Source organism: Eumetopias jubatus, unplaced genomic scaffold (genome assembly GCF_037043125.1).
Source record: "Eumetopias jubatus isolate StellerSeaLion01/CBP00866 unplaced genomic scaffold, mEumJub1_p1.0 scaffold_7, whole genome shotgun sequence".
NCBI classification, from domain to species: domain Eukaryota; kingdom Metazoa; phylum Chordata; class Mammalia; order Carnivora; family Otariidae; genus Eumetopias; species Eumetopias jubatus.
In genome coordinates this window covers 33442362-33457040 of record NW_028274813.1, presented here as the reverse complement: position 1 = coordinate 33457040, position 14679 = coordinate 33442362, and the positions used below count along the sequence as shown (strand labels likewise).

Below are 14679 nucleotides of genomic sequence, written 5' to 3'. Positions count from 1 at the left end.
AGGTGATGTGGTGGCCGGAGCGAAGTTCCGGGGAACTAGTCAGTCTCCAGTCTGGTCTCCCACCTGCAGTCAGGCGGGCCGGCATAAAAGCGTCCCCAGCCCCCATGCACCCAGCTCCGCCCGTGGGAGAGGCTATCTGTTGCTAGGTGGAGCCGGCTGCTGGGGAGATTAAAAGAGGGCGAAGCCTGCCCCAACAATCCCCAAGGTAGAGCTGTGAATTTAGGGGCAAGTGAGGAGGAGGGGGTTGCTGCGGGCCTCCTGAAGTTAAAAATGCTAAGAGATGGTGTGATGAGTCCTCAGTCGGAGCCCTCGCGCACTCCCCCTTCGGGAGTTTCGGGTACGGGAGGTGCTCTAGCCAGGACTTGGAGGGACTGGAGTCCAGCGCTTCTGAGCGTTCCCAACGCCGACAGAGCGGGGCGGGCGCAGCACGGAGGTCGTGAGCGCCAGCTAATCGAAGAGTCCTGCCTACACCTGGTAAGACTAAGGCGGGGCGAGCAGGAGCCGAGGATGCAAAGTTTAAGGAGGCTCTCGGAGTCGTGGAGGTGCAGGGTCCACACCTGAAAGTGCGTGCCTCCTTAAATTTTGTGCCGTCGTCCCCTGCTAGGCCCGCCCTAGTGCCCGCGGGAGTCCCGACTCCGAGCGGGTGCGACTTCTGAATTAGCTGGCTCTTCGGACAGCCTTTGGGGTTGCCTGCCCGCGCTGTTCAATCAATGATTTGGGGGCCCTTAGAAGCCCACCTTCCACAAGCAAGGTGAATCTCCTCTCACTTGAAGATCCGAAATTGAGATCTTTCTTGTTCAATTAAGGCAATAAGTGTAGACAGGAAGAAAATAAGAGACTGATGGAGGCCGCAGACTCTGCACCTGACCTTGTGAGAATGCCGCTCTGACTCTGGAGGGCTGTGCCGGGCCTGGGAGTCTGCCTTGCTCACCGGCTCCCAGGTGCTGCTCCTGCCCTTGGTTAGGAACCACAGGAGTTACTCAGCTCCTGTAAAGGGGAGACCTTGAACTCAGGACTGGCTACACAGTTTGCAGGGTCCAATACAAAATGAAAAAGTAGGTTTCTGTTTCAAAAATGAAGAATTTCAAGGCTTCAACTGCAGACTGTTAAAACAGTCCTGGGGCCCCGTGCCCCTGTGTGAGCCTTACAGGGCTGTGGAGAGGATTAAAGGTTAGCCTATAAAGCACTTAGATATCACCTGGGTGGTAAATCCTTGATAACGTTAGTGATACTATTGCTCAGCCCCAGGTAGTCCAATCTTCATTTTACAGGGGAGGAAATCGAGCTTCAAAGGAAGATCTCAGAGAATAAATGATGGGTCAATGGGACAACTTGTTCAGGTCACACTCAGGCCTCCAGACATCTAGCCAGGGCTTTTCCTCCTGGGCTGTCTACTCCACATGTGTGTGATGGGGTGGAGGGGAAGATGGCAGGGAAGTAACATCACAACTCTCAGAAATGCTGAGGGGATGATGAGCACTGGGTGTTATATGCAACTGATGAATTACTGAACTCTACATCTGAAACTAATGATGTACTGTAGATTAGCTAATTGAATTTAAAAAGAAAAGAAATGCTAAGGGGGGGGGTTGAGACTGCATGGCTGCAGGTTGGCCCTGCATGAACACAGTCCAAACCATTGGATCAGTCACCTGTTGGACTTCTGGGCTGTGTGTTCTGAGCCCATGGGTTGGAGCCTAGAATGATGCAGGAACAGCACAGGTGCCCTCAATCACTGCCTCTGAAACAGATCCAAGTTGCCGTGCTTTGTGGTTCTTGGTCTGCTCCTTGCAGTCTGTGTCCTCCCTTATTGCCACTTATTGCTGTCACGGTGTCCATCTCCAGCAACTACTCTATAAATTGCTTACAATCTGATGAATAGAAAAATAACCCAGGGTGGGGTGCCTGGGTGGCTCTGTGGGTTAAGTGTCCCACTCTTGATCTTAGCTCAGGTCTTGATCTCAGAGTCGTGAATTCAAGCCCCATGGTGGGCTCCTAATACTTAAAAACAACAACAACAACAACAACAAAAAACAAAGCAGAGTATTAGAACTGGGCTTAACATGAGGATAAATGGTATCTGAGTGCTCTTGTCACGTTACCTGTGCTTCTCCAGAGCTTCTCCAGGCTTTTGCTTTTTTGCCTGGTTTCTGATTCTGTGCTCTATTTTGCATGAGTGAATTTGCCTGATATTGAATTCCGGATGAATGAGTTATCACTGTAACAATAAGGAAATCGATAACAGAAAAATTGCAGGTTTTAAGAATTATTGCCATTATTACTATTTTATTTGTCACTATTAGAACAAGAAGATTGACAGTGGATTTCTGAGGCTGTTCTGAGAACCAGACCAGCTTTTCACTTCCTATTATAAGTTGGGGTATGCCATGCTGTGCCTTCTCTTTCTAGAGACCACTGTCAGGCAGCTTATATTGAGAACGGCGTTTAGCCCTTGATCCCTAATTGCATTTTCCAAACATGGGGGTACACTCTGGCCAGACATGTGAAGATAGGGTAGTTAGCTATTCAGATTTGTGTCTACCCAAACCAGGGCACACATCATGGCTACCTCTTCCTTTCCTCTCTCCCTCTTACCGGCCCCCCTGCCCAGGTGTCTCATGATTGGCTTGGGAAGGAAGCAACGGGTGAGAGTTGGGGTATCTGCCCATTCAGGTAGCCCCAAGGACTGAGCAAGACCACTGTCCTCCCAGAACGGTCCTCCCCACTTCTGTCTCCAGCAGGATACTGCTTCTCTTGAAGACCACCTCTGTGGCCCCTCTTCTGAAGCTCCCTCCAGCTACCCCTGGAGTTGGGGCTCAGCCCTGTGTGTCACCACAGCTTAATAGAAGTAATAAGGGTAATAGCTGCCGTATTTAGGGTACTGTGCTAAGTCATCCATTAATCCCAATGGCCTTACGAGGTAGGTGCTGTTATTCCTTGCATGTGATGAAACAGAGGTAACTTGCCAAAGCTCTCTGTATAGGCTGACTCCAAATTTTGGGCTCTTAACTTAAGAGGTTTACTGAATAGTGTATTATATACTATGGAGATGATCTACCCAGAAGCAGACCAGAGGCATGGGGCTCCGGTGACTTCTGAAGGAAATGAATGAGTGAGTGAATGAATGAATGAGGGCAGGCACCTCTGCAGCACATTTCCAGGGCTGAAATGCTTGGGAGCCCTGGGTGTTTCTCTTTGTGGCTATGGCCTGCTCAGGACATTTCTGGCTCCAGGAAGTGGAGTTGGCTAGGAAGTCTGTCACCTATGATGCCAAGACAGTGCATATGTGTCTCATGACCGGGAACAACTTGAGAGAATGCCTATTTGTGAAGGAGAAACACGGAGGCACTCAGGGAGGGGAGACCTAGTGTAGGTGACTGGTGTGAATCAGGCCCAGGCTCTGGAATGACCCAGTGCCCTCCTTATGTGTCTTTTTTAGAGCAGACTCCTTAAGGAACCTGTTTCACCCACCAAGTCCTTGTCTTAGTACTTGAATCAAGGTAGCAATCAGAGTTGCAAGGGCCCTCTGCCCAAAGGGTTGCACACTTGTGTCTTGGAGCTCTATGTCTTCTCCCCCTTCAGCCTTAGAAGCAACACTAGCAACCTCCTGGGTTTCCTGGGTCAGGACTAGATTCCAGGGTGGTGGGCCTCCTCCCTGCCCCCAGCCTTGTGTCTCACAGGAAGGGCAGGGTCAAGAATTCTGTGGTGGGCTTTCATTCTGTGACTTGACTTACAAGGTCTAGCCCTGCAAGTGGTGAGTGTTGAGATCATCCAGAAGGCCTGAAGGCTGGACCCGTGGCCTGTCCACTACCCATACACATATGCATGTGCGTGCATACACACGTGCACTCGTGTGTGCCAACCTCTCATTGATTCTCTAACTGCTAGTTTGTCCCAATCAGTGCCTTGGTCCAGGGGTGAGATGACAAGTAAAATAAATAGACCATCTATTTACATGTGGCTCCTTTCTCTGAGTCAGTGTTGTCCAATAGAACTTTCTTTGCTGATGGAAATGTTCTGTATCTGCCCTGTCCAATACCACGAAAGGCTATTGAGCACTTAAAATGTGGCTAGTGTGAGGAACTGAATTTAAATTTTATGTCATTTTAATTAGAATTTATACAGCCACATGTGACCAGTGGCTAGCAAATTGGACCATGCAGATCTAGACCTACAGGGATCGTCATGCTTTCTAATAAAACTCAGGACCCAGGGCCTGATAGGTGGGAGTGGATGTGTAGGGCAAACTATGTGGAATTGGGACTGGACTGTTAATCCCCATGCTACCTCGGTCCTTGAGCTCAGATTTAAAACCTCATCTTTGTCCCCCTTTTATACATTTTTATTTCTAATCCTCACAGCAACTCTGTAAAGGAGATCATCTTCCTCTATTTTTGCAGATGAGGCAACTGAGGCCCAGAGAGCTAAGTGACAGCCTGAGGTCATGCAGCACACTAGGGATCAGCCTCTTCCCAGGGGTGTCTGGCTGTCTAGCTCCCAAGCCAGGCTCTTCCCACTGCCTCTCTGTAGGCCCTTTGAAGTCAGTTTGTCAGAGAATGGCCCAGCCCTCCCACAAAGCCCTGGGCACCACCCTGGGGTAGGTAGGGAGACTTCTGAGTTCAGCTGCTGAGGGAAAGTTATAGGTGAAACCAGGAAAGCAGGGGAGTGGCCGGGCCACCCACAGAGCCTGACCTGCAGCCCAGCTTACAGCTGTCTCATGGAGGAGGCCAGGAGGCTGCCGGGTGGGACATGTGATGTCCAGGGCCTTCCTCCTGCCTGAACTTCTTTGCTTGCTGTCTGCATTCCACCAATGGCGTGCTCTCTCTCTCTGAACAAAATATAGGAGAGATTCTTTAATAGCTTGGTTTATGGGGAGGAAAAGGAGGTTTTGATAGAGGGGAGAGTCATTTAAAGGGCAGGGTAGAGGGAAGGGCAGCACTGGGTAGAACCCCAGCATGGGCAAACATTAGTCAAAGAGCCTGGAAGACACAGGGTTCAGGGGGGAGCAGTGTGGGATGTATGAAGAAGCAGGGGAGAGGCCAGATTTGGGGGAGGCACTGAAGGCAGATTTTCAACCCACTTAAACTCAGTCTGTTCTCTCAGGGCTCTCAAGCCAGCCTGGTCCCCTCATGTCCCAGGGCCTTTGCATGCACAGTTCCCTGTCCACCAGCCCTCACAAGCTTCTGCCTGGTGCACCCCTCCTCTTCCTCCTTCAGCTCCCAGTTTAAAGATCACTTTCTCAAGGATGTCTTTCTGGCTCCCAGGCTTTATATCATATTTATTGTGTTGCATGTTCTCACTGCGTCTGCTCCTCTCCTCCATGTCCTTAGCTCAGCTTCTGATTATTTGTTTGTTAGGATTACTATTTGAGTAATGTCTTACTCCCTCATTGGATTCTAAGCTTCATGAGAACCGGGACTATGTGCAGTTTTGTTGATTTTAGCCACAAGGACTCCCCGTGATGCCTGACACATAGGTGCCACTCCATAAATCTGGGCTGATTCCGTTCAGTGAAGGAAGGTGAAGTGGGTCCATCCACCATGGCGCTTTCTGCCCGTTTCCACAAAGAAGTTGAGTCTGCCCCAACTGATCACCAGGACGTGATGAGTCTGTCCCTAAGTCACCCTTAACTCCTTTTCTCATACATGGAAGAAAATCAGTTACAGTGCTTTGGGTGGGAAGTAACCAAAAAGTCAACCAACAGTGGCTTAAAACCCTAGGGAGATGCTTTTATCTACTCAACAAGAAGTCTGAAGGTAGGCGATCCCAGAGTTCACTCAGTGGCTCAGTGCTGTCATCAAAACCCAGGCTTCCCGGGGCGCCTGGGTGGCTCAGTCGTTAAGCGTCTGCCTTCGGCTCAGGTCATGATCCCAGGGTCCTGGGATCGAGCCCCGCATCGAGCTCCCTGCTCCGCGGGAAGCCTGCTTCTCCCTCTCCCACTCCTTCTGCTAGTGTTCCCTCTCTCGCTGTGTCTCTCTCTGTCAAATAAATAAATAAAATCTTTAAAAAAAAAAAACAAAAACAAAAACAAAACCCAGGCTTCCCCATCCTTCTGCCTTGTCGTCATCCACCATTCATTGCCACTGCAACCAACATCACATTCTCTCCAAACAGTGTCCCCAGCAGGAAGGAAAGGGAAAAAAGGGATTGTAAGGATATTTGTTTGCAAGATTGAATTTAAAACATTAAGTGGCCATCTGTACCAACCTCTAGGATAATACTTACAACATGGTTTTGCAGTTGGTTCCTTGTCTAGGAGTATCCTTCCCCAGTAACCTCCCCAGCCGGCGTTTTCCTCACAGAGGCTATTTGGGGAATGTCCTCCACCAACCCCTAGCACTTGGGGGGAGAAGCTTGCAGAAGGGGGAGCCCTTCAGGTGGCCAAGAGTGAGAGGTGGGGAGGGTCCAAGGTGGGAGAGGGTGCTGTGTCCATTGCCAGAACTGGGGAACTCGGAGGGAAAGTGGACATCACAGTGCTCCTAGCACAGGAAACAGGAAGTGGTAAGTCTGAGAGGAGAAGGGAGAGAGTTGTGGCATATACTGGCACAGTTGGTAAGGAGCTGTAAAAAAAGGGAAGGGTGTAGACCCGGGGGTTTGTGCCAACACAGCTTCCTGTAGGTCCCAAGGTTTTCCTTCTCAGGGTGTTATTTCCTTCCAGAGAGGCCAAGTGTGTGGCTGTCACTCTCTTCAGAAGCATCCCCAAGTGTAAATGAATACTTGGTGAGTATTTCTGATGGCTCTTGCAGTAATTGGAGGAATTAAAGGTTTTGAATTAGCTCCTCTCTATTCTTACCTATTATGGTCCTATGGAATTGAATACCAATAGCAGGCAGGGGAGAGAAGCTAAAATACTGGATTAAGAGAGAAGGAAGCAGAACCAAACCCCATCTTCCCCCTTATGTCCATTCTGAGCATCTGGCATTCTCTCTGGGGTCATGACCTGCCTGAGCAGGGTCCCTGCTGAGACTTCCATGAGGGGTAAAGCTGACAGAGTTGGTTTGGCTCTTGGGGTGACATTGGATCAGAAGGGAGGTGCCCTTTGCTGTGATCCCACTTTGTGCCTGGAAGTCAGTTCCCCACTGTCCTAGCCCAGCTCTTGTCCATCTGAGAAGACCCAGCCCCCCTCCACTGGATTCTCCCCTCTCGCTGCCTTAATTCTTCCAAAGCCCCATTTGGAAAGGAAGGACATTATCCCAAAAGGTTCAATTGCTTTGTCTTGCCTGGGGAAACAAAGTTTAATACTGAAAATGAAACCATTTTCATGGCTGGCTTATGCTGCCCCAAATAAACCATCTCTAAGTGGTTGCTCAAGATAATGCATCAAAACCAAAACACACTCCACATCAAACATTTAAAATACTCACTAGGACTCTCAGATTACCTTTTCCTGTGGAAGGATAATCAACAACAGTCGCTAGGATATTCTCCACACAAGGGAGGATATTGTTGGGTCTGATAGCATCTGGGCCGAGGTATGGGGGAGGGAAGAGGGTGTCAGCCTCACCCTTGGGGTTTTCAGTGATCTCAGCAGAGTTAGGAACCAAAGACCGGGGACCATAACTGTGAGACCTTTGAACGTGTGGGACCCTCTGTAACTTGCCCCGTTGGAGGTTTCATTACCTGCTGCCCCCTTCACTGTAGGAACAATTGGTAAGCCTCTCAAATGGCCAAGTATGACTAGTATCCATAGCAGCAGAGAAAGGGCAGATTGTGTGCTGGTTTGGGGAAGGGAGTGGCAGTGGATGGTCCAGTTTTAAGAGGAACTGAAAGTGTAAAGACTCCTGGGCTTGTTGCTGGGAAGCAAATGCAGCTCAGAGCAGTTCTAGGCCTGAGGCATGTCCTGGGAGCCAGCACCACCATGTGAAAAGGGGAGAGAGTGCATAAGCCCTGTGGAAGGGGCTGTCATTTTTCCAGCCGCACGCTCTAGTCCTCTGGCTAGAGAAAGGACCCAAGGCCCTGGAGGAGTCAGAGCTCCCCTGTGCTCCCTTACTTCCGGCTCCAGGACCCTCTCCTCAAAGGAGAACTTAGATGAGTCAAGGGAAACTGAAAGGTGGGGCGTTGAAGGTGGCTGGGGAGGGTTTGGGGTGGAAATGCTTGAGGTGGCTGAAAACTATGGGGGATGTGGGGGGCATACTCAAGCAGAAAAGCTACACCCTCATATTTGTGACAGTGCCTTGTAACTATAAAATGCTATCCAGATGCTTTTGTAAAACCTTCCTGTTGTCTGCTCATTTTAAGAGAACTTCTTCCAGTGGCCACTAGGAGGCAGCCAAGCCCCATACAGTCGAGATATCCCCGGCAGGTAAGCTCCACCGGGGGAGGAGGGCGAGAGGTGCAGCCCTCACCTTCTGTGGCCATGCAAATTCTGCCAACCCAGAGATCCAGGGGCTCCAGGGCAAACCTGAAGCAGGCCACCTTTGTCCAGCGCTTCCCTCCTTACTCTCTGTAATCTTCACATTACACCCAAAGCACACTGAGAACTTCTTGTCTGCCACCCAGGGCCCTACCCACCTTCTGTTCCACACAGAGCTTGTGGTAGGACTGACCTGCCCCATCCAATTTTAAATCTTATTCCCTCAGATTCTGCTAAAATACTGGCTCATCTGAGAAACTCATTTGCATCGCATGGCTGGAGACAATTTATTATTTAGCCCTTCCAAGGATACGCCTACTTGAGGGGATTTGAACCCTAACGATGATGGTGTAAACTTAGTTTCCTCAAGCCCCTGCATGGAGGGGCTATAGTAACTATCAGGCACTATACTTTTCTGGCATATGCTGCCACTGTTGTGTGTAAGAGACATATTGAATGATCCCCTATTTCTGGGAGTCTCCTGAAGATGTCGTATAGGAGATGCACCCATGCCCCAGACCTCTACAGTCAGCTTGGGGAGGCTCCCCCCTTCCCCCACCTACACACAAAGGTGCCCTGAGTGGACCAAGCCCCAAATGATATCTTGTTCCCCAATATCCTAAAAATATTCACAGTCAGCCCTTATGTAGCACTTACCATACGCCTGGCACTTTCCTAAGCCCTTATACACATTTATTCTCCACAAGAACCCAGAAGAGGGAACTATTAGTCTTATCCCTGTTTCATAAATGGGGAATTTGAGGCCCAGAGAGGTTAAGTTCTTTGACCAAGATCACACAGCTAGATGGTAAATGGAAGAGCCAAGGCAATCTGGCTCTGCAGCTAGGTTTTTAACCAGTGCCCACAACGCCTCTTCAGAGAGCTCCAGAAACTGCATGCATATTCAGCCTCCTCACAGCCTCCTTTCTTAGTGGGACTCCGTCTGGGACACGCTCTTGCCCTGCTTGGTGCTTCTCCTTCCTTCGGACCTCTGAAACTGTTTTTCAGGAAGGCCTAAGGGCCTGGCCTTCTATTAGTTATCTACCAGGCTGCTCCACAGGCAAACTCCCCACAGCTCCTCCCCACTGCTGCCCTGGGATCTAGGCCAGGAGCGAGAGATAGGCTTTGGTTTGCAGAAGCCAGGTGAACTTTTGGCAGCCTCTCTTATCTTGCCCTATAGGCAGCCCCCTCATCTGATCATCCTAATGTTGGTTCTCATGGCAAGTGGAATTCCTCCTTTAGGGTCAGAGGGATCGTAGAATCCTAGAGTCAGAAAGAACATTAAGGCTCAAGACCCACCCTCTCATTTTATAATAAAATAAGTGCCTGCAGAGGTGAAATACCTCACTCAAATTCACAAGGCTCAAGTAGGCTGAAGCCATGACTAGAAACCAGATTAATCCATTAATAACAACAACAGCATCTGACATCTATTAAGTGCTTACAACATGCCATACCAAACTTTTATATGCATTATTTCGTTTAACCCAACATTCCTATAACCTAGCTCTGTTCTGTACTTTACAAATAAGAAACCAATTCCAAGAGACTAAGTAACTTGCTCAAAAATCACATGGTTGGTAAGCTAGCGCTGGGATTGAACCCCGGTTTGTCTTTGACTCTAAAGTTGCTGCTCTGAGCTATTATTGTCTATCTGGGAATCACAAGCATCCTCATTAAACTCTTGCAAGAGGAGAGCAAGACTGGTTGTGTCTTGGCTGGAGCCAAGGCTCAAATACAATGGCACATGGAAGCAGACTCCAATCCTACCTTTCAGTTCCCTCCTATGCGCCACAAAACATACTTTGGATGACAGGGACCCGACCCAGGGCTGCCTGGGACAGAACGTGAATCCTGTGTACAATTTGGATTCATCCATGTGAAAGTTGGAGCTGGGGAAAGGTAGGTTATAGGTTATGGGGAATAAAGCAGGGCACAGGGAGAGAAAAGCCAGTGTATGTGAGGAAGGATCCTGGTGGCCCTGGGTCTGGTGAAAGCCTGTGCCGGGCCGTGGCTTGTGGCCAGATGGGAATGTCGTAGTGCTCCGAAGGAGAGGGCTGTTAGGTAGACCCTTCCTGTGTAGGGGCTCAAGTGACTTTGCTGTCAGCCCTCCACCCCACAGAAGGAAGAAGGGAGGGCTTTCTCTGTTGACGGAGAGGAGACCCAGTTGGGGTATCATGTTGACCAGTTAGTGTCGATGGTGTCAAGGGGATAGAGCGCCGCAGAAGGCCAGTAGTGACAACTGGCAGCATGGAGTCTCGGCTGTGAGTGGCTGGTGGCAGTGTCAGACATGACAAGGGGAAGGACCCAGATGCGACCTCAGGACCTCAGAGGGCCTGCTCATCACCTGGCAGGCGGTGGGGCAGAGCGCTCCATTGAGTGGACCACAAGGCTCAGGTTCCCATTCTGATCCCTTGGGGACTCTGATAAGCTGTCACTTCTTGCCCTGCCTCTTGATGAGCGTAAGACCTCAAAATGCTCTGGGAAAATGTCTTCCCAAATATGTCTTTGTCTTTACACACAATCCTATGGGTTGCCCTAACCACGTAGCAAGAGGGTCCTCATTCTCTCTAGATTTCAGAAAGATAAATCGGTCACTGTGAAATCCATGGCAGGGCTGAACACCCAACTCTAGTTTGCAAACTCTGAGTTAACAGGAACAAGGCAAAAATAGTTCAGGAGCTATGAGCTGGATCATGTCCCAGAAGCTCCCACACTAGAAGCCTGGGGGAGACAGATTCCCCCTCATGGGTCATCAGTGCCCATACTCTAGAGGTCCTCTTTGGGTGAGGTAAATAAAACATACAGCTTTATTTACTTCTTCCTCTTCCTTGCACGTGAAATTTTCTTTAACATATTATTTTCAATACTACATGGAACAAAAGGGGATACAGTGAGAAGTAAGTTTCCCTCCCACCGTTTCACCCTATTCCTCCCACTTCACAGGCAACCACTATTGATTGGTAACATCCGCCCAGTGCTTTACCGTTTAAACAATAATTTCCCAGAAATTATCTCATCAGATCCCAGCAACAGTTTCCTAAAATATGTTAGGGCAGAAGTTTTTCGTTTCTCCTTTTACACATTGGGAGTCCAGCTCAAACAGGTTATGACTTGCTCAGAGTTATGCTGCTAGTAAATGGCAGAGCCAAGATGAAGACCCTGGTGGTCTGAGCCCACCTTCTGAACCCTTTGAATCCCACCACGCTACCTCCCTTGGCAGAAGAGTTCTGAGTTTTTAGAACTTGGAATATGCCATAAATAGTTTGCTTTCTACAGAAAGAGCCTTGTAGTTGGTTAGGAAACAGGAAAAACCTCATCATTTCTTAAGTATTTACATTCCAGAGTGGACTGTTCATTCTCTGCTTTGGGGCAGGTTTACAAAGACACTTCTCTGTGTTTTAAATAATCCTACAATTAAAAGCATTGGGGATGCTTTCAGGTGAGGATCCTATGTGGATTGGTTTCCTAGGGCTGCCATAACAAAGTACCACAAACTGGGTGACTAAAATCAACAAAAACTTATTCTCTCAATTCTGGAGGCCAGAAATATGAAATTTGTTGGTTCCTTCTGGAGGCTCTGAGGGAGAATCTGTTCCAGGTCTCTCCTGGCTTCTGGTGGTTGTCAGCTGTCCTTGGCATTCCTTGGTCTGTAGATGCATCACTAGGATCTCTGCCCCTGTTCTCTCATGGCATGGCCTTCTCCCGTGTGTGTGTGTGTCTTTGCCTGTGTCTCTGTTCTCCCTTTTATAAAGACACCAGTCATGAGATTTAGGGTCCTCTCTAATCCAGACATGACCTCATCTTAACTAACTGTATCCACAGAGACCGTATTTCCAAGTTCACATTCTGAGGTCCTGGGTGGGCATGAGTTTTGAGAGGATGCCTATTCAACCTAGTGCACCATATCTTCCTGTTGTATTCAGTGAATAGAGATGGTACATCTAGAATATGCTGGGTCCCCTTTAACCAGCTATGTCCTAACACGGGAAGGTGGAGCCAGGGCAATTCTGCCCATCTTATAGAGAGGGAAAAGAAAGGGAAGAAAGACAAATGGAGGAATCCTCAGAGCAGCTTACAGACTGCTCCTGGCTGAAGTCAAGAAATAGCACGGGTTGGGCGGGGGGTGGGGGGGGCGGGGCTGGGAGTGTTGCCGGGGCGGGGCGGTGGGGGGGAGGTTGTATCATTTTATCTGCAAGGCTTTGGGTTTAAAATGCTTGTGTTTTAGTGAGCATGAAAATGAGAGTAGGAGGGGGGTGGAGAGAAGAAAGAAGAAAGGAGAGAGCTGAGTTAGTCACAAGAATAATCTCCCTACCCCCAAAAAAGTAAATAGTTGGGACCAAGTCCTAAGGCAGACAAAGAGGAGATAACAGCTAATCGAAACTTAACACACATTGTAGGTGCCTTTTGTGCATTTGAAAAAAAGAACAAAGAACAAAAAGTAAATAGTTGGGAATTAATTTAACCTGGAATAAATGATTTTTTTCAAAGAAAATTTTAAAGTGAGAAGAATAAAGGAAAATATGAATGAATGAAGAGCTATACCTTGATCTTGATGATGAAATCTAAATAAAGTTTACAATAGAGTGTAAATTAAAGACACCGTGAGATGCATTGGAGTGTTTAACAAATAAATAGTAAAACTCATTTGAAGTATGAATGCGCAAAATACCAAAAAAATGTTTCAGGGAAGTTAAAATAACCAGACAGCCATCGGTGTAATCTATCAGGGTAAAGACAAAAAAAAAAAAAAAAAAAAATGACCAGGGGAATAGACTACAGAAACAGATGGAAGTTATTTAAGGACTTTATGTAAAATGAATAAGCATCAACACAATGCTGTAAGAGTCACTACTTAATAAATATCATCTAAATGGCAAGACGTCAGCATGAATCAGAATTAGCTTATATCCAGCTTTTTCACCCCATGCACTACAATACATTTCAAATGGGTCATAAAAAGCCAGAGAGGGAAATGGAAAAGCAAGTTTGTTTCAGCTGTGAGGAGAAGAAACCATTTTGACTATTGATGAAAAGAGGTATCAGGGACAGTATAGATGGATCCAAATGTGTTTTTAAAAGCCTTTTTTGCCACCAAATGTAATAAAGCAAACACAAAAATGAAAGCCGCAGAAGGGGGAGAAATATATGTGGCAAATAAAGCTTTCTATCCAAAATAGCTAAGGAATTGATACAACTATAAAAGGCCAGTATCCTGTTCCTTTTTTGATGAATAGTCAAAAGAAGCGAGCCGATAGTTTACACACAAAGCTTTACATAGAAAACATGCAGTCTCTCTATAAATCTTGAACTTGCAATCTGAGCAACTTGTGTATTGTTATAAAAATCAGTTTAAATGCTAAAACTTAATGTTCAATTATTCAAATTCCCTGTGAGACTAATTTAGCAAAAACTACAAAACAATTCCTACCCTTTGATTCCATAATCCTACTCATAAGCAAAAGTCTAAAGAAAACAATGTAAAAGAAAAAAAGATCATTTCCACAGAGTCTTCCTTGCAGTATTACTTAAATAGAAAAACATTAGAAACCAACCCATTTGCCCAGTGACTTCGACATCAGTACTTTTCAAAGGGGGTTCTTGGGACCTTCTCATCAGAATCCCTGGGGATGGTTGTAGGAAGACAGATTCTTGGGGCCCACCTCAGACCTAGTAAATCATTGTCTCTGAAGGGGGCCTAGGAACATGCATTTTATCCGCAGGCCAGAGGACTCAGAATTGCACTGACGTTTGAAAGCTGCTACACTCGAAGCAAACCACAGAGCCTGGGGGCATTTGGAGGACCAAACTGGGTTTGAAGCCACAGACCCTGCACATGCACAGAAATGAAACGAGAATAATGAGGACCGCAGAGAGAACACCCAACCCTGTGAGCGGCAAATGCACATGTGTGAGATGCCCACAGAGCTGTGGCCACAACAGGACAGAGTAATGAGGTCCTGGGGTGCTCACTGTGTTGTTGTATGTGGTTCTATAAATTGTTTTTAAACTCCATTGTAGTAATACGAGTTTTCATTTGCTTATCCAACTCCTAGGAGGGTCACTTGAAGAGTTATCGGAAAAACGGATCTTTCGTGTTCCTGCCTCAAGCTGTACTTGTCTGGATGTCACCCCCTGCCCTTTTCCTCCCTTGGACCCCCGGATCCCGGGGGTAACAGGTCTTTTCTGCCTTGGATTTGATCTGAGGCCTGGCGTCCCATAAGCGTCACCCCACTATATCCCTGGTCACGTCTAGTGTTGGCGCTGCTGTGTGGGGTGCGGGCATCAGGACATTTTTGCACCAAATGGAGAGCAGGGGGAGAGCT

At 47.8% G+C, this 14679-nt stretch overlaps 1 long non-coding RNA gene across 1 annotated transcript; it reads left to right on the top strand.

The window, feature by feature from the left end:
* Positions 1-216: 216 nt before the first annotated feature.
* On the top strand, positions 217-14366 carry LOC148163870 (uncharacterized). The gene is made up of 2 exons (XR_015768489.1): positions 217-474; positions 14077-14366. It is a non-coding gene; the product is annotated as an uncharacterized LOC148163870 (long non-coding RNA).
* The last annotated feature ends 313 nt before the right edge of the window (positions 14367-14679 follow it).